At 49.0% G+C, this 22,244-nt stretch overlaps 1 protein-coding gene across 2 annotated transcripts in view; it reads left to right on the top strand.

The window, feature by feature from the left end:
* SARNP (SAP domain containing ribonucleoprotein) overlaps positions 1-22,244 on the top strand; it is an 852,488-nt gene that overhangs the window by 411,829 nt on the left and 418,415 nt on the right. The gene's annotated exons all lie outside the window — the stretch shown is intronic.

Here is a 22,244-nt window from a genome sequence, read left to right as displayed (position 1 = left end):
TTTCTATCATCTTTTTCTCACTAAACCATGTCAGGTGGGGTTAGATAAGCATGTTTCGAAGTGACTGTTAACACTGTTGTATAAACTACGATTGGCTAACCTTGTAACAGAAATGCTAATGTCTTGTCTATAAAAATTAATAAAATACTTTGAAATAAAAACAAGCATTTACAATGCAATAGGTCTCACATTAATTAAGTTTGAGCTATTGGCATTGCTAAATATTGCAACACCAATTGCAACAAAAGTCTATAAATAGTAGGCCAAAAAAAGTGTATTTATTTTTGTGACAATGGTGGCATGCTGTGCTTTAGATTAATGTTTAAAAGTAAAGTGCGCCACTGACGGCTGGTGGTGTGTGTGTGCCTGTTGAAAGCGTGCACTGACGACTGGTGGTGTGTGTGTGCCTGGTGAAAACGTGCACTGACATCTGGTGGTGTTTGTGCCCTGTGAAAGCGTGCACTGACTGATGGTGTCTGGGCCTGGTGAAAGTGTGCACTGACGACTTGGTTGTGTGTGGGTAGTTGTGTGGGTGGTTGTGTGTGTGGTTGAGTGTGTGTGTTTTAGGTTGTGTTTGTGGTGGTGTGTGTGCCTGTGGTTGGGCTTGTCTGTGGTTGTGTGCACACGCCGCACTATTGATAGGTACGCCCCTGCCACTCCGATGTGTGATCACAGCACATGGGTAAACCCAGCAGCCCAGATGCACTTCTATGCCACGTGGTGCCTCGAAGGGCTTGTGTACATATATACTTTAAGCATTAACCCTTCTGAGTCGCATTCTACACCTTCAAGCGTACGGATTGGAGGATAAGCGCCGTCGCTGGGCCTGGATCGTTTTTTCTGTGCAGCACAGATAAGGAAACCTACCTCTGAATTGTTCCAGTACGCTCTGCCCTTCATGTTGGAGAAGTATACTAACTTGTGACCAGGAGTCAAAGTACATGGAAAAAACAAGAGGTATTCTTGAGTCGTAGAAGTGAGCACTAGCAGTGGTCAATCCTAGGTAAAATAAGTAACTGGGGCACAATTTTGAGGTCATCTGACATAAGAAAGGGTATACTCTTTCCAAGGATCCGTGGATAATGAAAACGAGAGGCCAGAGCCTTGGTGGCCTGCCGGAAAGGGAAAGTAGCTCTTCAACGTCACCCCTTTGGCACTAAACAGACAGGAGCAGTCGCTCAGCATTGCCAGATATTTGCGACTGTCTCTTGGGCACGCTCTTCGGCGAATCTCCCTTTTAGCTCTGGTCTCAACTCCCCCTCATACTCATTCACTCCTAATGAGGGCACTCGGCTGGCTGACTCCACAATCCAAGACACCCATTTCCACAGGTTCACTGCGATGAGCGCCTAGGTCTGGCATGAATGTGTGACACAGGCAGCCACGTACAACGTACCCACCAATGAATGCCTGGAGGCGGGAGGGAGGGTGTGGGAGGGGTGCAGCGCACGCTAAGAGGAGAAACACACATGACCAGTGCATGCTCACGGAACACATTAGGACATGCGTATCTCCTGAGTCTTTCCAGACAATGTCGACAAAAGGCTGCTGCAGTTACATAAATGCCCACACAAATGTTTTATGAAGATCTAAAAGGTAAAAACAAATCACATTCCTTCAGAGAAAGGCCACTTGAGATCTTGTGGCAGGGAGCCCGAGTGGCCCAGAACGGCCAATGGAATGACACCACACAAGGGAGGGCAGGAGCAAACCCCCCCCCCCCCCATTGCCCTCCCCCTCCAATGGCTCCCTCTCAGAAACAGGCCGATGCACTCACTTCAGATGTCTGGTTCAATCCCTGTAGCCAAAGAATATACTGCATTGAGTTGGCTCGTATATTTACATCGCCTTGAAGCTTCAAGACAATTAACTTTCTCGCTTAACTGTTGCTCCTTTGAAATAAGTACATTCTTGAGATTGAGAATGGGGTGCCGCTCACTGTGTTTGCCTTTGCCATCACCTGCCGTGCCTGAATTGGAGGACACCGGAGGGACTTTGTGGTGACAGTTCACGGCCCCCGCTCCGCGGGGGCCGTTCATGGGGCTGAACCTTTCGAACTACTCACACCGAGGGACTGCGAGGACCAGCAGGCTTTTCCACTCACAGCTGCTGCCTCTTCCCTCGGTGTCCACGCCCCTGCCTGGATCCTTGAAATACTTTTCGGGGCCCCCGCTCCGCGGGTGCCGCTCACCGGGTTTGCCTTTGTTTGCCTTGACCATCACCTGCTGTGCCTGAATTGGAGGACACCGGAGGGACTTTGTGGTGACAGTTCACGGCCCCCGCTCCGCGGGAGCCGCTCACGGGGCTGAAACTTTTGAACTACTCACACAGAGGGACTGCGAGGACCAGCAGGCTTTTCCACTCACAGCTGCTGCCTCTTCCCTCGGTGTCCACGCCCCCTGCCTGGAAGGGTTATAATCACCACATTTATCCCGCGACGCGGGATGCGCGCGGGTGGGCGCCAGGTGAAGCCCGGGCTAGGGGCGGGCTGTCTGAGGACGTCCAAGGACGACAGAGGCCGGGCAGGGCCACCCCCTTTGATGTTCGGTACTCTTCTTCTCTGTGCCTTTCTCTGATATATTGTCCCAAAATTGTCTGGCTAGCATACCTAATTCCTTTAATTTATTAACATGGCCTTACGTTCAGGGAGAGGCAGAAAGATAACTTTGAATACCATTAGTGGGATGGTCTCGGGGACCTTGGATCAATGTATAACGCGAGCTACTGGAATTTTAGAAAAGGAAATTGCCCTTACTGAAAAACGATTATCAATTGATCTTTTAACGGGCAAGCGCTCTTCTTTGGGCTTGATTGAGTTAGTGGAAACGCCGGTCCAACATAGTAGTGATGCCCCTTTGGTTGTTACCAGCCCAATTCATTGCTCTTTGGTGGAGGGTCAAAATGATTCAGTGACTTGTTCTATTAGGAGCTCAACCGCATCCAGTATTATTTCTAGCGGCTCTAGCCGTAGAACCCCTAAGTCACTACCGATACCACCCCGTCCCCCAGATAGAAAAAAGTCAGGTGATGGGGGTTGATAAGAATCCTATTGTGACATCTAGAACATGTAAAAGGAAGAGAGGCAGTGGCCATAGGAAGGGTGGTTGCGCAAAATTGACAACTCAAAATTTGAGCCAAGCACCACAGGTTGCAGTCCATTCCTCTGTTTTGAATGGCGTAACCAATGATGAACCTTTGAATTTATAAAATTTTAATGAGGATTTTTTTGCTAAGATGGAAACATTATTAAATTCATTAATATTGCCTTTGGTGGGACGTACGAGGCAAATTAACACTAAATTAGACCAGTTAGAGCTGTTGGTGTCAGGGAATACCTCTAAACTTGATGCACTTGTGAAAAACATAAAAGGTAAAAACGTCATAACATCTGCTAGTACAGCACTGGGAACTACAAAGCCTGCTAAAGCTGTTCAATCAGTGATAAATGTAACCGCTGTAGCTGAGAAACCCAAAATAGCTATAGGGCAGAACATTGCAGCCAATAGTAGGGGCCAAATTAATGGGGCAGGGACGCTGGTTGCCCCACCGCCGATATCCGATCCAAAACAAGTGGTTGAATAACCGCAAAAAAATGCATCTTAGGGTAAAGAAGTCTCCGGAAGGAGGCTCCCATGCATTAACCCCCAGAATCTGCCCCTTTTATATTAACGGGGGTACCAGGTATTAAGTCAGAATCTTTAGAATCAGATAGAGAACTTAAGAATAAAGTCATATTCTGGCTTAATAAAACAGGAGGTTACCCCTTGGTTCAAACACAGTGATCCTGAACGTAAGAAGAGTTTCCTGGTTGGGCCGTAGTTCTAAGGATCTTGGAAGGTGACTGCATTATCATTAATTTCAGAGATCCGTGGGTTGTAGATTATATCCGACGGGAAGCAAGGTTTGCCAAATTAGGTGACATTCAATCATTAGGTGTAGATTATTTCTATCCACATGTGAACTCTGGATTGCCCCGCCAACTATATAATCACGGTAGAGGCAGGCCATTTGGCGAGAACCGATTGGATTGGGCGCCACATTATTTGCCATTGAGAAATAGTTTTGAGCCGCTCATGGGTCTGGAGGGGTGGATTGACTCCCGACAGCCCCCACTTGCATTAGTGTGGCATATGAGGGAGGAGGGGATATGGCTAGTAGCCCCACATGGCTAAATCTAGCAAGGGAACACCCCACAGATGAGGTAGGTGGATCTGGAATGGTGGGTTGGTGGTAGCCAATAATATAAATGTATGCGCTAACCCGTTGATGGCTTATTTAGTAATAGATCAGGGTGGGAGAGATGAGATCGAACTTGAAGTAAGGAACTTAATAGGCCTTGAAAGTACACACTTGGTCCCATTAAGTAGTAAAGCAGAGGGATTTCCCTTTCGCTTAATTTCATGGAACATAGCTGGCCTTGTTCGTAGGCTAAAGGATGAGGCGTGGTTAAAATACATTGAAACCTTTGACATAATCTGTCTCCAGGAAACTTGGAGCAGAAGGGATAACAGCCTGGATGGGTATCAAACGTTTAATGTGTACGCTGAGCCTTCACAGGCTGGAAGGGCTAAGGGTGGCCTAATGACCGCTATCTCTGTAAAGTATAGCACTGTAAAAACACTCACACTGAGGGAATCTCCCTGGTACCAACTGCTCATGGTTAAAAATCTATTCCAGTGCCTTTACTCTTGGTGAACTGGTATTCCAATATATATGATCACCATGTTACATTTGTTATTGATAAATTGCAGGAGGAAATTGTTAAAGTGACCAATGTCTCCACTCCAGTCTTTATTATGTGGGTAGAGGATTTTAACTGTGTATTATGTACATTTAGTTGGGTCTAGGGTTTGTGGGGTGTTAGATCCAAATGATCAACCATTGGCACACTTTAAGCATACAAAGCAAGGTGATGCATTGAATAATATTATTGTTATAAATGATCTTTGTGTTCTCGATATGAGAACTTTTTCTAAATCACTAGATATACTCACTTACCAAGGCACAGGGGGCCAAATGAGCGTAATTGATTTTGCTCTAGTGTCTAATAGGTATATTGATTTTATTAATGACTTTGAGATTGAAGTGAATCCTGCTAGTGACCATAATCCTTTAGTTTTAAGTCTGAGCCCTAGGCTTGAGAAGTCTCAGATCCTCGATCAGCCGACAAAATATAGCCAGAATCAAGGGGTAACCTTGAAGTGGGATAGGGTTGATGCAAGTAAACTAGAGGTAGAGATTTTTAAAGCAAATGGTATAAGGATTGATGCTTGCTTAACACCCATCTCTGAGCCCGAAACAATAATTAAGAACTTCGAGGCGCTCTGTGGTAATGTGGCATCGCACCTTTTAAAAACCGTGGGAACAAAGAAAACAAGAGGGTGCAAAAGGTTTGATGCCGAATGTTCGGCAGCACAAACAAGTTTAACAAAGGCATTACACAAAGTACCCCGGGATAGGGAGCTGGTTAGTAAGGCAAGGAGAGCATATAAGGATGCTATTAGCAGGCGTAAACTAGATCTAAAGAAGAAGGCATGGGATGACCTGAAAAAAGCTTCAGCTTTGAAGGATTGTAAGCAATTCTGGGAGGTAATAAACCGCCCATTCCTAAATAGTGAAGAAAAAGGTAATATGGTAATTCATATGCCTGGGGACACCTGGGAAGCCCATTATTCTAAAAAGTTTTAACCCAAAAGGGGTCTGTTTGACAACAGCTATGGAGGGAAGTAGCGATTGTAACTTAGTCAGCATTAACATTAAGTCTTTCACTTTCCCTTTCTGAGGTTGAGGTAGCCTTAAGGAAGGGCATTCCACTTAAAGCTCCAGGGCCAGACGCAATCCCCTTAGATCTTTTTAAATACAATGTTGAGGTATGGGCTCCATTGTTATTAAATGTTTTCAGAGCAGTTGTGGTCGGGCGTATTCCCACTTCATGGCAAGAGGCGGTAGTGGTACCGATTTTTAAAAAAGGAGATAAAAGTGACCCATGCTGTTACAGGCCAATATCGCTGATAGATGCTTCCTGTAAGTTGATGGGAAGGGTGATACTGGCCCGCCTGGAAACTTGGGCGGAATCATCTGGCATCATTGTGGATTCGCAGAACGGTTTTAGGCGAGGCAAAGTAACTACAGAGCAGTGCCTAAACTTGGCACTAATTATGGGTAAGTACATGAATGCCAAGGGTGGTTGTATTCACCTGACCTTCATGGACTTATCCAGTGCCTTTGACACTGTATGTAGAGATAAATTATGGCGGATGATGGAGGCTATAGGGTTTGAGGAAGCGTTGGTTACCCTACTTCGTACATTACATGCTGCCACCACCGTGAGGATTAGATTTGGCCCGGGAGGTGAAAAGACAAAATTTTTCCCATCTACTGAAGGTGTTCGCCAGGGTTGTATCCTGGCGCTCTTTTTAGGTCTCGCTACGAGGAACGCGCTGAAAGCGCGTTCTCGTATCGAGAACTATAGAGTCGAGTCAAAGTCACTTTATTCTATTATTTTAAAATCATAAAAGTATACTATACCTATACACAAAAACTTTCAAGTTTATATAAAATAATTAAAAAACGATTTGATAAAAACGATACAGTACATGAATATAAAAACAGCGGACTATATAGATGATTCTATGGAGAAATTATACAAAAGTATTCAATATCTAATAACAATTATTTTATGAATTTGTTGCGTTATTAATTCATTATATACATGGTAATACAGGAAAGCTGTGGCAATTAAACATTATGCGGTTCCAATGATGTATTGTCCCTTACTCTGTTCCGTCTAGCATGGATAGATGCCATCAGAACGTTCGCAACCCCAAACATCACTACTGGGGACTCCATAAGCTGTAGATATTGCAGTGCAGGTTTTACCTGTGTAAACCCCTTATCCCTTAGCAGTGGTACAATATACTTTTTCCGTCCTTCCACAAAAAAAGGGCAAAGAAACATAAAATGTATAAGATCTTGGTCAGAGAAAGTATCACATTTACAAGGTTCGTTTTCCGTTGGTCTACACCACTTCACGTAATAGCCCAGCAAAAAATGTGCCTGATTGAAAGAAATTTTGTTAGAAGCCACCGATGGTAGGGTCTTGTGACAATAGTCAAATAAGGTTGTATAGACATTGTCGTAATCAGGGAATAATGTACCCTTACTGTTGGCTTAACAATTTCTCGAGCTTCACGCTCTATTACTCTTTTGCCCACAAAGTGTTTCTTTACCCATGCAATATCTTCCTTGCATAGGTTTTCGGGGTTAAGATATAATTCAGGCCAACCTAATTGCTTTGCTGTTGTTTTTATAAATGACAGCCATTGAAAATCCTTTGCTCTATCACGTCCCATACAGTCCTTAATGATCTTGTGATATAGTGTAAGGTTTGGGTTCAGCCATGTTTTGATCCAAAACAAGAGTTGGTGCCATGTTAACGATATCCTCAATGTAACCCTGCCCCAGTTCCATATGTACTCCAAAGGATGACGTGGAGTGGGGCAGCCCTAGAAGTGAACGCAGGAATCGAAATTTGCCTAGCTTACGTAACGGTAAGTTTCAATTCCATTAAGGACACGGAGGCGAGGATTATGCTATATCTTCCTTCGCTTTATTAACATAAAGACTCCACAGCAGCTTAGGAAAAGATATAATAAGAACAAAAAAATGCTTTAAACATAAAGCATTGACGTAATGTTCAACAAAAAATCAACAACAACTCCCAAGAGTCTCTTTGCGTAACCATAGTCCATAGTCCTATTACTCTGTCCATCATCACTATATAACCGGACCTCTCCTCATCTTCCTCCTCTTTCTTCGCGCAGATCACGCTGGAGCCTCATTGGTCCTGTTTAGCACCGTCGTTGCCTGCCAAAAAAGGAACAGCATCAGCGAGGTGGTCCAGGAAATGCGACAACAAGGCGAGGAGCATTCAGTGAACAACACAGCACTGACAATGTAAAGGAAAACGCTTTACTTACTGCCATACGGGTGGGTAGAGACACCACCGTAGTCCGGGTGGGATAATCCTCGCCTCCGTGTCCTTAATAGAATTGAAACTTACCGTTACGTAAGCTAGGCAAATTTCGATTCTATGTCAGGACCGGAGGCTTCAGATTATGCTAGTTTAAAGCTTACTTACCACCAACTGAGCCAAATCCACCACCGGCTTAAAATAAAACCTCTTGAAGGTGGAATCCGAGGACCAATCCGCAGCTCGCATCAGGTCCTCCAGACGAGCACCCACTGAGAATGCCTTAGAGGCCATGGCCCCCCTGGCGGAGTGTGCTCCAAAGAGAGAAGTATTGATGCCCGCTTCTTGCATGACCCATCGCACCCACCGAGCAATAGTGGGGGAGGAGACAGCTTTGTGTGGCTTCCGCAGGGCAATCAACAACTGACGCTCGCCCGGAGGGCGTAGATCCAAGGTCAGGTCCTCATATGCTTTGAGGCATTGCACGACACACAACTTAGGAGTGTCAGTAAAGGCTGGATAAGAAATGGAACGCGACGACGTCTTAGTACGTCGGCCCACCGTAAAAGTAACCCCATCCGGGGAAAAAATGCGTGCAGAGACATCCAGCGCGCGCACGTCCGAGACGCGCCTACAAGAAACCAGACATAACAACATGGCTAACTTCGCCGAGAGCTCTTTAAGAGACAGATAAGAATTGGCTGGCCACGACAGGAACAAATTCAGAACCAAATTGACGTCCCAAAGGACGGAGTACCTGGGTTCCGGCGGCAGTGCGAGGCGAACAGCTCGCAGAAGTCGGCACACGAAAGGGTGTTCTCCTACCGGGTGGCCATCGATGTTATCATGGCCCGCAGAAATCGCCGACCGGATAGCATTGATCGTCCTATAGGCCAAACCCTTGTCGGCCAAATGTGCCAGGAAATTTAGCACGGGAACAAGGCCGGCGACCATGGGATCCAAATCCCTTCGCAAACACCAACGCATCCACTTAAGCCAAGCGGATCTGTAACGCTTCGTCGTACTATCGGCCCATGCTTTGGAGAGCAAGTGCTCAGCTGACCCCGAAAGGCCCGGGAGCGTCCAGCGTCTCCTGAGAGCCTCCACGCCACGAGGCGGAGAGTGTTCTGCATGACGAGAGGGTGAGGTTCCTGATCCGGGCTCGTCAGGAGCAGAGGAAACAGGGGGAGTAGGATTGGAAAATCCCAAGAAAGTCCCAGAAGAACCGGAAACCATACTTGAGACCTCCACAGCGGTGTAACCAACACCAGTTCCGCACCCTGGCGGCGTATTTGAGCCGTCGTTCGCATGATCATGGAGAACGGGGGAAACGCAAACGGCTGTTCCCGACTCCAATCCTGCAAGAACGCGTCCGTGGCCTCCGCTAGAGGGTCCGGCCTCCAGCTGTAAAACCGCGGCAGCTGGTGGTCGAGACGGGACGCGAAGAGGTCCACCGAGAAGGGGCCCCAAAGGGAGTGTAGCCACCGGAAGACTCCCGGATCCAGTTTCCACTGGCTGGCGTCCCTGAGATGCCGAGAGTGCCAATCCGCTACCTGATTGCACTGACCTGGCAGATACTCCGCCGTCACCGCAATGTGACGAGACAGGCAATAATCCCAGAAGTCCTTCGCTAAGTCCGCCAAGGCGCAGGAACGGGGACCTCCTAGGTGGTTCACATACCGGACCGCCGAAATATTGTGCATCCGTAGCAGGACACAAGCCTTGACCGAATCTTTGGTCCAACAGCGAACAGCGAAGGAGCCCGCAAGGAGCTCCAAACAATTGATATGCAATTGTTGTTCTTCTGACGACCAGGCGCCGCCGGTGGAAAAATCCCCGCACCTGGCGCCCCAACCCGACCTGCTGGCGTCGGACTCTATGACCAGGTCTGGAGCCGACCCGAAGATCGCTCGCCCATTCCACGCCTCCATGTGAGACAGCCACCATGACATCTCCTCCTTCACTTCGTCCGTGAGGGGGACCCACTGATCGTAACACATTCCGCGGCGCAAATGCTGCGCCTTCAGGCGTTGAAGAGCCCTGTAGTGCAGCGGGCCTGGGAAAATCGCCTGGATGGAGGACGAGAGAAGGCCCACCACCTTGGCGACATGGGGCAGTGACGTACGATCCCTTGCGATCGTCTGCCGAAGCAGGTGTCGTATCTTTGCGACCTTCCGACCCGGCAGGCTCAAGACCGCCTGCACCGAGTCCACCACAAAACCTAAAAAGGTGATCTGCTGAGTGGGAACCAAAACCGACTTGGAGCCGTTGATGGCGAACCCCAGTCTCTGAAGCAGGCCGACAGCCTGTCGCAGCTGGCCTGCCAGTACCTCTGGGCACTGCCCCATGAGGAGAATGTCGTCCAAGTATACAAGCATACGGACCCCCTGACTTCTGAGAAACTCCACTACCGGGTGGAGGACCTTCGTGAAGCACCACGGGGCCGAAGAAAGACCGAACGGCAGGGCGGTGAATTCGAACACCTTGTCGTCCCACAGGAATTGCAGGAAACGACGATGAGGGGGGTGGATGGGAACGACCAAGTAGGCATCCTTGAGATCCAGTCGCACCATCCAATCCCGAGGGAGGAGCACGTCTCGAAGGAGGTGGATCCCCTCCATCTTGAAGTGACGGTAGACCAACCACCCATTGAACTCTTTTAGATTGATCACAGGTCTCTTGCCCCCATCCATCTTGTCTATTAAGAAGACGTTGCTGAGGAACCCATGTGGGTGGCGCGTTGATAGACGGATGGCTCCCTTGCGCAGCAAGTCCGAGACCTCTCCGTCTATCAATCGCGCGTCGGATTCTGAAAAAACCATCGGGCGCGGGGGCCTCGCCTGAGTCGGCTGGTCGTAAAACTCGATATGGAAACCTCTTACAGTTTGCAAAACCCAAGCGTCGGCAGTGAGCAGTTCCCACTCCCCGTAAAAGTTTGCCAGCCGCCCCCCAATCGGAACTTGATCCAAGCAAAGTACACTTACCGGGGGCATGTCCCTGTCCGGAGTTCTTCTTGAACCCTCTGCCACCATAGCGTTGTCCCCTCGTGGGGTAGAAGTTGGTGTAGTTGGCTGAGGTCTGGTACTGACCTCTTCCGGAGCCTTGTCCACGGTTGTTGGTCTACTGACCACGGCCGATCGCGCGGCCCCTGCCGCGACCGGCCCCTCCAGAAAAACGCTGGTGGAACACCTTCTTGATGCTGGACTGGGCCTTGTCCAGCGACGTGAACGTATTCACGAACTTTCCCAGCTCGCGGATGAAAGGCTCACCGAAGAGGCCACCCTGAGCCACGGCACCTGCCTCCGACGAGGCCAGGTCCCCCAGTTTCGGATCCAGCTTGATAAGGAGCGAACGCCGCCTCTCCGTGGACAGGGCACAGTTGGCGTTGCCCAAAAATACGATCACCCTCTGGGCCCAGTTGGAGAGCACCTCCGGTGAAATGGTGGTGCCATTCGCTCAAGCCTCCTCCGCCATATCTAGGATCTTCGTGGCGGGCCCGACCGCATCCAACAACTTGTCCTGGCAAGCCCGCCAGGACCGGTCGATCCCCTTCCGGGGGTCCTTCATGAATTTCGCTAGGAAGGTGGCCATCTTGGGGTCCAATTCCGGTGTCATGGCCACCTTCCCCTCCAGAGTAGGCCGAGGGCATTCCCCCCGCAGGCAACCCCTCGCCTCCTTCTCCAGGGGCTTGCGCAGCCTGCCCGCGACAAACTTCGCCACCGTCTCCCCCGGGGCCCAGGCCGCGGATCGGGGGTGGACGATCTCGTCCGGGTCCAGCATGCCCGACTCGTCTCGGGGCATCTCCTTTGCTTAAGGCGTCGGAAGCCAAGAACGGGTCGACTCCCCGTCGTCATCCGTGTCCGGAGAGTCGTAGATCGGGGAGGCGGGTGCCGTAGACACGTCGCCCGAAGTGCCAGGGTCCACCAAGGGTGCAGGGGGCACCGCCGTCGCCTTGGCCAGGAAGGCGTCCCGAAGCCGCTCGAAAGCGCCCTTGTCCACGCCCTGGGCCTCCGATGAAGGTCCCTCCCCACGGGGTCTCTTCGGAGCGGGTGGCAACCCGCCGGACGTCCCCGGGAGTTCGGGGGACGGAGGCACCTGCGCCGCTGCCAGCTTCGCGCATTCCTCCACGATGCGAGCGGAAAGGCGGTCCTCCATGGGCCCAACCACCTCCGTCACACAACGATAGATTGAATTGTCCACCGCTTGATAGAGCTCATCATCCTGCAGATAGGGACAAGCCTCCTCATCGTACTCCCCTTCCATCTCGGAACCAAGGGCAAATGCGGGGCACCCAAGAGGGCGGCAACCGAGAAAGTTCTCGAATGTGGGCAGGCCCAGCGGCTGCGATCACGTTTTGGGCCAGCTGACGTGGCAGGTGGGCAGCACCAACCCCCAAGCGCGCAGACCCTCCTCGCCGGGACCGGGTCTACGTACCCCTCAAGCGCGCTAGGCCACACACGGGTAAAGAGGTGCACAGATCTCGCCCGAAGGCGCTTCACGCGGTCAGAACCGCTATACCGACCCCAGAGGGCGTCAAAATTGGCAAAGTACAGACCCGGATCACCAGGTGTCAGAGGGGTACGTGAGGGACGGCCCCTGCGCAAGCAGACCCCACGGCGCGGCTCCTCGCACCGCGGAGGCGCGCCGGAGGGTCGGCGAGACGACAGGCCGCCCCCGTGCGGACTATGTACACACCGCACACAAGTGGGAATAAAGTCGCGTAGGAACGAAGAACGTTCCCGCAACCGGGGACTCTGAAAGGGAATAAACCATGCAAGGAGTCCCCAAAAGATCGTACACAAGACAATCAATCACAATAAAAAGAAGACAAATAGAAAAGCACTTATCTGGCTGCGGGAGCAGCGAAGAAAGAGGAGGAAGATGAGGAGAGGTCTGGTTATATAGTGATGATGGACAGAGTAATAGGACTATGGACTATGGTTACGCAAAGAGACTCTTGGGAGTTGGTGTTGATTTTTTGTTGAACATTACGTCAATGCTTTATGTTTAAAGCATTTTTTTGTTCTTATTATATCTTTTCCTAAGCTGCTGTGGAGTCTTTATGTTAATAAAGCGAAGGAAGATGTAGCATAATCTGAAGCCTCCGGTCCTGACATAGAATTTATTTTCCTCTCTCTGTATTTGGGCAGAGTCTTTATAGCCCCATATCGCTGCTCCATACCTTGCTTTGGCTATAGTTTTAGATCTGTATATAGCCAGTATGGCCTCTGCTGGTTTTCCACCCAATCTTTTTGCGAACCCCAATATTGCGGCCGACGATCTTCTCACGGCAGCCACTTTGTTAGAGATTTGGGGTACCCAGGAGCCCATGTCATCAAACACCACTCCAAGGTAGGTGAAGACTTTAACTTTTGTTAATACAACACCATTACAGGAGAGTGTTTTCGTATTATTTTTCCCTTTCCCTAGGGACATAACATGGGAGTTCTCCAGATTTACCACAAGATCTATTTTGTGCATAAAAGCCCCAAAGGAGTTAAGAAGATGTTGTAAGCCGATGGGGGTCCTTGAAATCAGGACTGTATCATCAGCATACAGTAAAACAGGCAATAGGACCCAGCCCCCCCCCCCCATATATGGGACATCAATGGTAGCCGTAGCCAAGGTATTTCCTAATGAGTTGATATAAATAGAAAATAACATTGGGGCCAAAATGCACCCCTGGCGTACACCTCTACCCGACTTAAAGCCAGCAGTACACTTCCCCTCTTGTGTCATACGTATTGACACCTTCAGGTCTCTGTAGAGTTCAGCCAGGAAATTCACAAGGGCCCGATCCAGGCCCAGATCCAAGAGCATTGTCCACAGCTTTGACCTATTGACTAGGTCAAAAGCTGTGGACAAGTCCATAAAAGCCAGGTGGACTGACCCTTTTGTCGCCACTGTATATTTATTAATTATAAGCTGCAAATTTAGACACTGGTCTTCTGTGCCTCTCCCAGTTCTGAACCCATATTGCTCATTACACAAGATATCGTTATTAGCCCATGTTGATATTTTTGCCAAGTAAACTTTCCCTAGTATTTTGAAGGATGAATCAATTAGGGATATCGGCCTATAGCACCTTGGATCCCCCCCCTTTGACCCTTCTTAAAAACAGGGATTATGATAGATCGGGACCAGGATGTAGGCACACTAGTGTTATGTGAGCAGGCTACATTAAAGACATTTGTAAGGACAAGGGACCAGATATAGGGATTAGCTTTATACATATCTGCCGGCACCCCATCTGGGCCCGGCGCCTTATGTCCCGCCGTGTCATCTATAGCCTTCTGCACTTCCTTAACTGAAAAACTCAGGGGGGGCTCTATGTGCTCAGGTGTTTCGGGTGTATAGGGCTCTACAGCGATATTACTTCCATAAATGTTCTCAAAATGGTCCAACCATTGCCGTTCCGTGATATTAAGTTCAAAAATTTCATTTTCTTTACCATTAAAAAGAGGCGTATTAACAATCGACCAAAATTTAGCACTATCCCTCAAGGTTGCTCTCTCAAAAAGGGACTCCCATGCATTTGTCTTTATTTCATTCTTACGGGTCTCTATCGTTATTTTATATTTTTTCCTTAGCATAGCCACTACCTGTTTTTCTCGTGGTACCCTTTTTAGTGCCTCCATTAAGTCTTTATGGGCTTTGGAACACTCCTTGTTAAGCCACCCATATGTTTTTTGTGTCTTAAGGTTCGGCTTACACGATAGATCCAGAGCCACTATCGAGAACTATAGTCGGCGTCTCTGCACAAAAAGGACTGTGGAGAACAGACCTGGCCACGCGCAGCGTTTCCCCATAGGATAAAGTTGTGCGCGGCCAGGTCTTCTCTCCACAGCATGTCATGGCAGACCGGATCGCGACGCGCGCCTCTTGGAATGCAGACGGAGTCTGCACAGGGACGCGCTTCGGAATCTTCCTACCGCCTGGCTGGGCTGAAGAATGTCTACCCTTGATCGGCCCCCTCCTTAGGTCCTCGGGCCCATTACGTACACATATGCTGCTATTCATGTGCATTATCTCATCAGTGATAGGTCTCAGTGATTTTCAGCTTCATAACATCACATTAAGAACATTCTGCTGCCACCCTCTGTCCACTTTAGATACTGCGGGCATGCAATCCCGACACAATGGCACGTTTAACACTGGTTTTATTTTTTTGGTTGCCACAGTGGGAAAAATAAAGAATGTTGCTCAAATGATTCGTCATACAGTAGCGATGAAATGGGTGGTGCGGGACTGCAGCTGCAGCGCTTTGCTTTATACCCGTCGTAGTCAGTGGAATCTGATTTTTTTTTTTTACAAACCTTTTCTATCACTGGGAGGGACGTGGCTGCATTGTGTGCATGCCTCCGCCTGCTGCTGCAAGGTGAAATGGGTGAAGTAGCAGCTCCGCCACCGCTGAACGCGCTGCTCTGTTTGGTTTGCAAAGAATGAATGCTTTCACTGTAACCCTTGCAATGTAGTGATTACTTTTGGGGGCGGCACGGTGGGAAAGGCGAAGCATGCCACTCAACTGATTTGTTATACAGTAGCCAAGAAATAGAGGGTGGTGTAGCCAAACATTTCACAGGCGGAATAAACAAATGTGCATCTGAGGTGTTTTTTCTTCTAGCAGCATTTGGTGTATTTATGTGAAAGGACGAAATATTACACACAGTCTTGTTTCATTCAACTGCTGATTATTTTTCCTCATTCCAATCTTGTTATTTCTGTGATAACAAAAAGAGTGTGAAGGGAAAAGTTCCTGTAAGGCTCCTGTACCAACCTGAAAAGGCTCCTGTACCAACCTGATCAGGCAGCTACGTAAGCTCGTCCCCCTACTCTCAATGAACATGCTTCGAACCATTGTTTCAGCCACAATAGTGTCTAGAATCGACTACGGTAATGCGTTATACCTAGGTCTCCCAAAAAACTCCATTAATCGTCTTCAGGTCATCTTGAATGACGCAGCCCGTTTGATATTCGGAGTACCCAGGCGGGCCCACGCTTCCCCCTTGCTTTATAGGCTACATTGGCTCCCTATGAAGCAAAGAGTCGAATTCAAGAGCATGTGCATCTGCCATAAAGCAATTCATGGACAGGCGCCAGCCTATATAAAAGATAGGCTTGAAATGTATGAACCTAAGCGCGCCCTGCGATCCTCAGACTCCTTCCTGCTATCCTGCCCGCGTTTTAAACTGGCAACAAAAGGAGGCAGATCCTTCTCAGTCCAAGCTCCTACCATCTGGAACAAGCTACCGGAGGTGCTTCGTAGAGAATCCAATCTTCTCCGCTTTAGGAAATCCCTGAAAACCTTACTTTTCAAGGACGCGTTTACATCCCCGTAGTTAGGTCGATATTTCCACACTCTTCCATCTTGTTCTTGTTGCTGTACTTGGTCAGAAGCGCTTTGAGACCTGCCGGTGAGTTGGCGCGATACAAAACCCAGATACAAATACAAATACAAAAGGCATACATCGAGATAGACTTCTAAACACTTACTGAACGAAGCTTTATAAGTATTTTCAAATTCCGCTCCACTTTCTTTTTACATTTTTTTTCACTTCGCTCACCGTAAAGCTTTCATGTTACTCAATTTAAAAAACAGAAATACAGCACCTGTCCTTGCATGGGTACGCACATGCATATAGTGGTGACACATACATGCGCTACTGATTTGTCAATAAATCGCTTCACACTAATCTTGTTGGCTGTGTTAGTGCTTGTTTTTCTGCCCTTCTGCCCTCTGTTAGACTCGTTTTTTGTGCCTTTCTGCCCTCTGCATCACCACATCATCACTCAGCGCTACCCCAGCATCACCCAGCGCCACCCCAGCATCACCCAGAGCCACCCCAGCATCACCCAGCGCCACTCCAGCATCACCCGGCGCCACCCCAGCATCACTCGGCGCCACCCCAGCATCACTCGGCGCCACCCCAGCATCACTCGGCGCCACCCCAGCATCTCTCGGCGCCACCCCAGCATCTCTCGGCGCCACCCCAGCATCTCTCGGCGCCACCCCAGCATCTCTCGGCGCCACCCCAGCATCTCTCGGCGCCACCCCAGCATCTCTCGGCGCCACCCCAGCATCTCTCGGTGCCACCCCAGCATCACTAGGCGCCACCCCAGCATCACTGGGCGCCACCCCAGCATCACTGGGCGCCACCCCAGCATCACTGGGCGCCACCCCAGCATCACTGGGCGCCACCCCAGCATCACTGGGCGCCACCCCAGCATCACTGGGCGCCACCCCAGCATCACTGGGCGCCACCCCAGCATCACTGGGCGCCACCCCAGCATCACTGGGCGCCACCCCAGCATCACTGGGCGCCACCCCAGCATCACTGGGCGCCACCCCAGCATTACTGGGCGCCACCCCAGCACCACTGGGCGCCACCCCAGCACCACTGGGCGCCACCCCTGCACCACTGGGCGCCACCCCTGCACCACTGGGCGCCACCCCTGCACCACTGGGCGCCACCCCTGCACCACTGGGCGCCACCCCTGCACCACTGGGCGCCACCCCTGCACCACTCGGCGCCACCCCTGCACCACTCGGCGCCAACACAGCACCACTCGGCACCAACACAGCACCACCACATTATCACTCGCCACCTCTACAGCACCACCACATTATCACTCGGCATCTCCACAGCACCACCACATTATCACTCGGCACCTCCACAGCACCACTCGGCATCACAACACTAGGTCACGTGATCTGTTACAGGACTGAAATGCCACACTACCAAAAACACCCATTCCACTGGTATAAATCCACAAAGACCAAAGGACCCATTAATTAATTAGCAACAGCTAACCATTCACAAACAATGTTTATATACCAATTGCAAATTAAAGAAAAAAAATAATGCAAAACATTGTCATTTACAATGCCAGAAACTCAAACTTTAATGCTGCGAGACCTATTGCATTGCAAATGCTTGTTGTTTTTGGTTTATACAAATGGCCTGGAAGGTTTCCTATTGGAAAATTGCTCAGATTTCCCGAAAGTAAATGGCAAGCAGGTGCCTATGTTATCCTATGCAGATGACACTGTGTTAATGACCCTCACTGCAAATAGCATGCAAACTTGCTTGAATGATTTCAATGATTTTATGCAAGGGCTAGATCTTAGGGTTAATTTCACAAAGTCTTTTGCTATGGTTTGTGGCCCTAAAGGGGCAAAAACTTGTAGGTACGTGGTAAATAATCTTACCATTGAAAAAGTTGATACTTTTAACTACCTGGGAAATTTATTCAATAAAACTCTGAGCTGGGATCCTTTAATATTAGCTTGTGTCCAAAAGGCTACTCAATCTATAGAGGCCCTCTTCTGTTTTTCTAGTAAATTGGGCCAATAACCGATTGGAATGAAAAACTTTGTACAAAGCTAAATGTCTGCCTGTTGCAGCATATGGGGCAGGGGTGTGGGGGATAGATAATTGTACTAAGATTCAAGTCATGAAAAATAAGTTTATAAAGCGTCTCCTATCAGTCCCATCTGGCTCCTCTAATATTTTTTGTCATACCGAGATGGGTCTAGAATTTATAAGTGACATTATACATGTCTCTCCTTTGCTCCTATGGGGCAAAATTTGGCAATCTGAAGATCTGCAACTTACGAAAAAAATTCTAAAATACTGCATTAAACTTGACCATGCTATGCAGATCCCATGGCTGCTATATGTGAGGGGAACTCTGCACAAGATTGGCTTGGGACACATATACGAAAACCCTGAATCTGTTGTGAAGAGTGTAAAACCAATAATTAAAAATGCCTATTGTACCACCTTGGGTATGCTAAGAAATATTGATTATACATCATATAAAGGGGGAAAACTACAGCAGTAGTTTTATCTGTCCTTTACGATGCATACCCAATGGCGTTTTTACTTAACAAGATTCCGTTTAAATACATTGCATTTTCTTTTTGCTTTCCCGAAACAGGGGGGGTGGTGTGAGAGGCTTCCCCCTTGCCCGTGCAATAATGTTTCGCAAAGTACCCTGCATCTTTCTTTTTTGTACCTTGTATAAAGACCCTAGAAATCGGTTTATTAAGCCTGTCTTACTGAATGCTGGACCCTGTAATTATAAGGAGGGATACGAGCATTTACTGTCATTGTCTATGTGAGAAGTTGGCCTGATATGCAGTGCTCACTATTCTAGTGATCACTATGTATCAGTCCAAACAACCCTTATTGATGATTGGTTGTAAGTCAACCTTATAGACCAGCTATCCTAGTAGCATGGATACGAGCAGTCTTCGGGCTAAACTCTAGAGGGCGTGTTAAGCCAGCTGTTATACCATCACATATACCCCTTGAGCACCAAGTGAAAGGACACCACACAAGTGTTATGAAAATAAACAGTGTATTTATTTAGATCACAACAGCCCTGTACTCTTTATGAGGACAGGGTACTAAGCACACAACAAAACTCTTACGAAAATACTTTAAGTTGCACAATTTACACAAATGCCCGAGGGGCACGAAAAACCATATACTCTAAAAGTGGAATGCGAAATTACTAGCAGGTAAGTACTGGACTAATAGGCTTTGGAATTGCTAGGACTGGGCTACTGAACCTTCAGATTACTAGCAGGAGGCCTAGGGGACTCGGGTGCAGAGTGTGCACTCTCACGCGGGCTGCGGGACAAAGTCTATGGATGCTAGAAATTGCAAAGTTAGTGTTATCGGACGAATCCGACTAGTTAGGCTGAAAACGAAAAAGGATCTGGACCCTTGGATAGTGAGGCTATGCTGGGGCACTGAAATGCCGAAGTTACCTAGCCCAGGGGCTGCGGCTGCATAGGTCTGCAAAGACGTCGGGAATCCTCGTTGCAGTCTATGGAGCCTGAAAGAAGGAGTTGCTGGCAGGCGACCAGTGAAGAGATTCGGATGGATCCAAGCCTGGATCGAAGATGGAAGACACCTGTAAGCAGAGGGGACCAAGTTCTGAATCACTAGCCAGTGATTAGATGGGCACCAGGATGGCACCGGATGGAGTCACCTCGACCAGGTGAGTGGGCGACGCTGGGCTCTGCAGTCTCACGGACCAGGAGGCGTTGTCGGCGACCAGGATGGAGGTGCGAGCTGTCCCACGATGGTTGCTGCTGTCGACGCCGCTGGACCCAGGATTGGTGCAACAAGTCTTGGCAAATTCAAGCCCACGCGGTGCACTTAAAATGGCATCTGGAGTGGACCAGGAGGGTCCAGGGTGCTCCTCTTTTGGAGGGGAGCTAGGGCCAGTCTGGAGCAACCAGATCAGCGGTGTTGAAGTAGTCGTTCGTCGTCGGGAAGGCCACAAGCCAGCGGGCTAGTAGCCAAACAACGCGGTGAGCAGCAAAAAGCAGAAGGGCCCCACGCAGATCTGGTGGATGCTGGAGGGCTGAACTTCGGTGCTGGAGCTGCTCAGGGTTGGGGCTTCTCGGACCCCAAAGCACTCACTCGAGGATCCCTCGGCGGTCGTGCTGGGCAAGAGTCATGCAGTCTTGAAGATGGCCGGTCCCTCGAGGTCTCGTCGCACCCACGGATCTCAGCTGAGCGGACGATGTGGGTAGAGGTCAGAGGTGCCAGGGAAGCCGGGTCTCGTCGTGCTGGTCAGTCGGATTCCGGAGGAAGGACGTGCAGCAAACCGCAGTGTTCTTGGATGGTGCCTGCGGGTGCAGGGTGACTACTCCTTAGTCACAAGGGAGAAATCTTGAGAAGAAGTCGAGAGTTCCTTTCGTAGAAAGTAGTTTCAGGATTGAAAGATGATCTAATTTGGAAGGGGGCCCGCTCCTATCTTTATACTAGAAAAAAGGGGCTGGCACGCGACTAGGTCCTGCCCATGGGTGGGACCAGGAAGGGGGGTGGTTACACCTCTCTCCCATGCCGGACTTTCCCCAGCTCAGGGGCTGGTGTGCCCCTGGAACTGGTTCTAGCCAGCAGATGCATAGTGAGCACTGGGGTGCCACTTGCAGTCACCTTCCTGTAAAGCCCTGCCTACCCAGGATACACAAAACCCTGTCTGGGATGGTGCTAGCACCGCCCCTGACATGAAACCCTTTGTCCAAGCTCCCCTCGCTGGAAGGACTCCCAGCTGCAGGGGGTCAGACTTGTGTCTGTGGTGGCAGCATCCATTTTGTGATGCTCGAGTTAACTTTAACCGGGATTCACAGTTACATACATGTCGTGTCCCTCTAGAAGGGTGGAATGCTAACCCCGTCGCCAGAATTTGCGAGGGGTTAGTATTCCAATTCGTATGACACCTTACTCGACATGTTTTGATAAAGCGATACCAGAGTTGGCATTTAACTGCGAGGATTATAATGCACTTAAGAGTATATGGTATGCGTTATCATGGAACAGCTATTAGGACTTGGTTCCGCAAGCTGCAAACGGGCTCAGCTCATGCCAGAGCACCTTCTCACACGATTCCAAGCACTCTGCCTTCAGGATTGTCAAGGCCTGCCATAGGAGTGACTGATAGGAATACGGGTGTCCATTTTAGGGTTAGATATAGGTATACTATATCTAAAGCAAAGGTTGTTTACACCACCTTGCCCCAGCTGTCGTGCAACCAGTTGTGTCAGATTTAGATGGCCAGCCAGGGGTGGCATAATACATGCTGCAGCCCCTGGTAGGCCCTGGGTACACCTATGCCCTGAGTTACAGGGTCTGATAAGGTGGCCCAGTACCAATTGGATATGTACCTAGGGTACATGGAATCCATTTTACAGAGAGAGCAGTAGGCCTGGGGTCCTGATTGGCAGGGTCCCAGCCCAACTAAGTCGGAAAACCAGCAAAACACCAGGCAAAAATTTGGGGGCAACCATAGTCGGGTATCCACCTTCCTACAGTCTACCCCAGCTATATGTAGTGCTGTGCTTAGCATTATTAGACTGGCGCTCACTATTAGAAGACAATACTAATTAGCATTAATGGAAACTTTATGTGCCCATTTGTTATATTAGAAGCATTTTTGCATTTTTACTCAGATGAATTGTACCAGTTACATGATCATATATTATGTAATTACGGATGTCACAGTAGTTGTACTGTATGGTATTTCTTAAATTACATTGTGCAATATTGTTTTAAATTGTATACTTTTATGATTCTGTTTTTCTCTGAATCGAAATAAAGTTTATTGAATCGAATCTAGATTGAGAATATTAAAGTAAAACGTTTAGGGCCCTGACTAACGACAACGGCGTGTAAGTCTATTACAACAGTAAATCAGTCTATTGCCAGTAACAGATGGAACACTAAACTAAGTATACCCTTTGTGTAAGTCC

The sequence above is a fragment of the Lissotriton vulgaris genome, chromosome 1_1, assembly GCF_964263255.1.
Source record: "Lissotriton vulgaris chromosome 1_1, aLisVul1.2, whole genome shotgun sequence".
Classification (NCBI taxonomy): domain Eukaryota; kingdom Metazoa; phylum Chordata; class Amphibia; order Caudata; family Salamandridae; genus Lissotriton; species Lissotriton vulgaris.
This window is presented reverse-complemented; position numbering and strand designations above follow the sequence as displayed.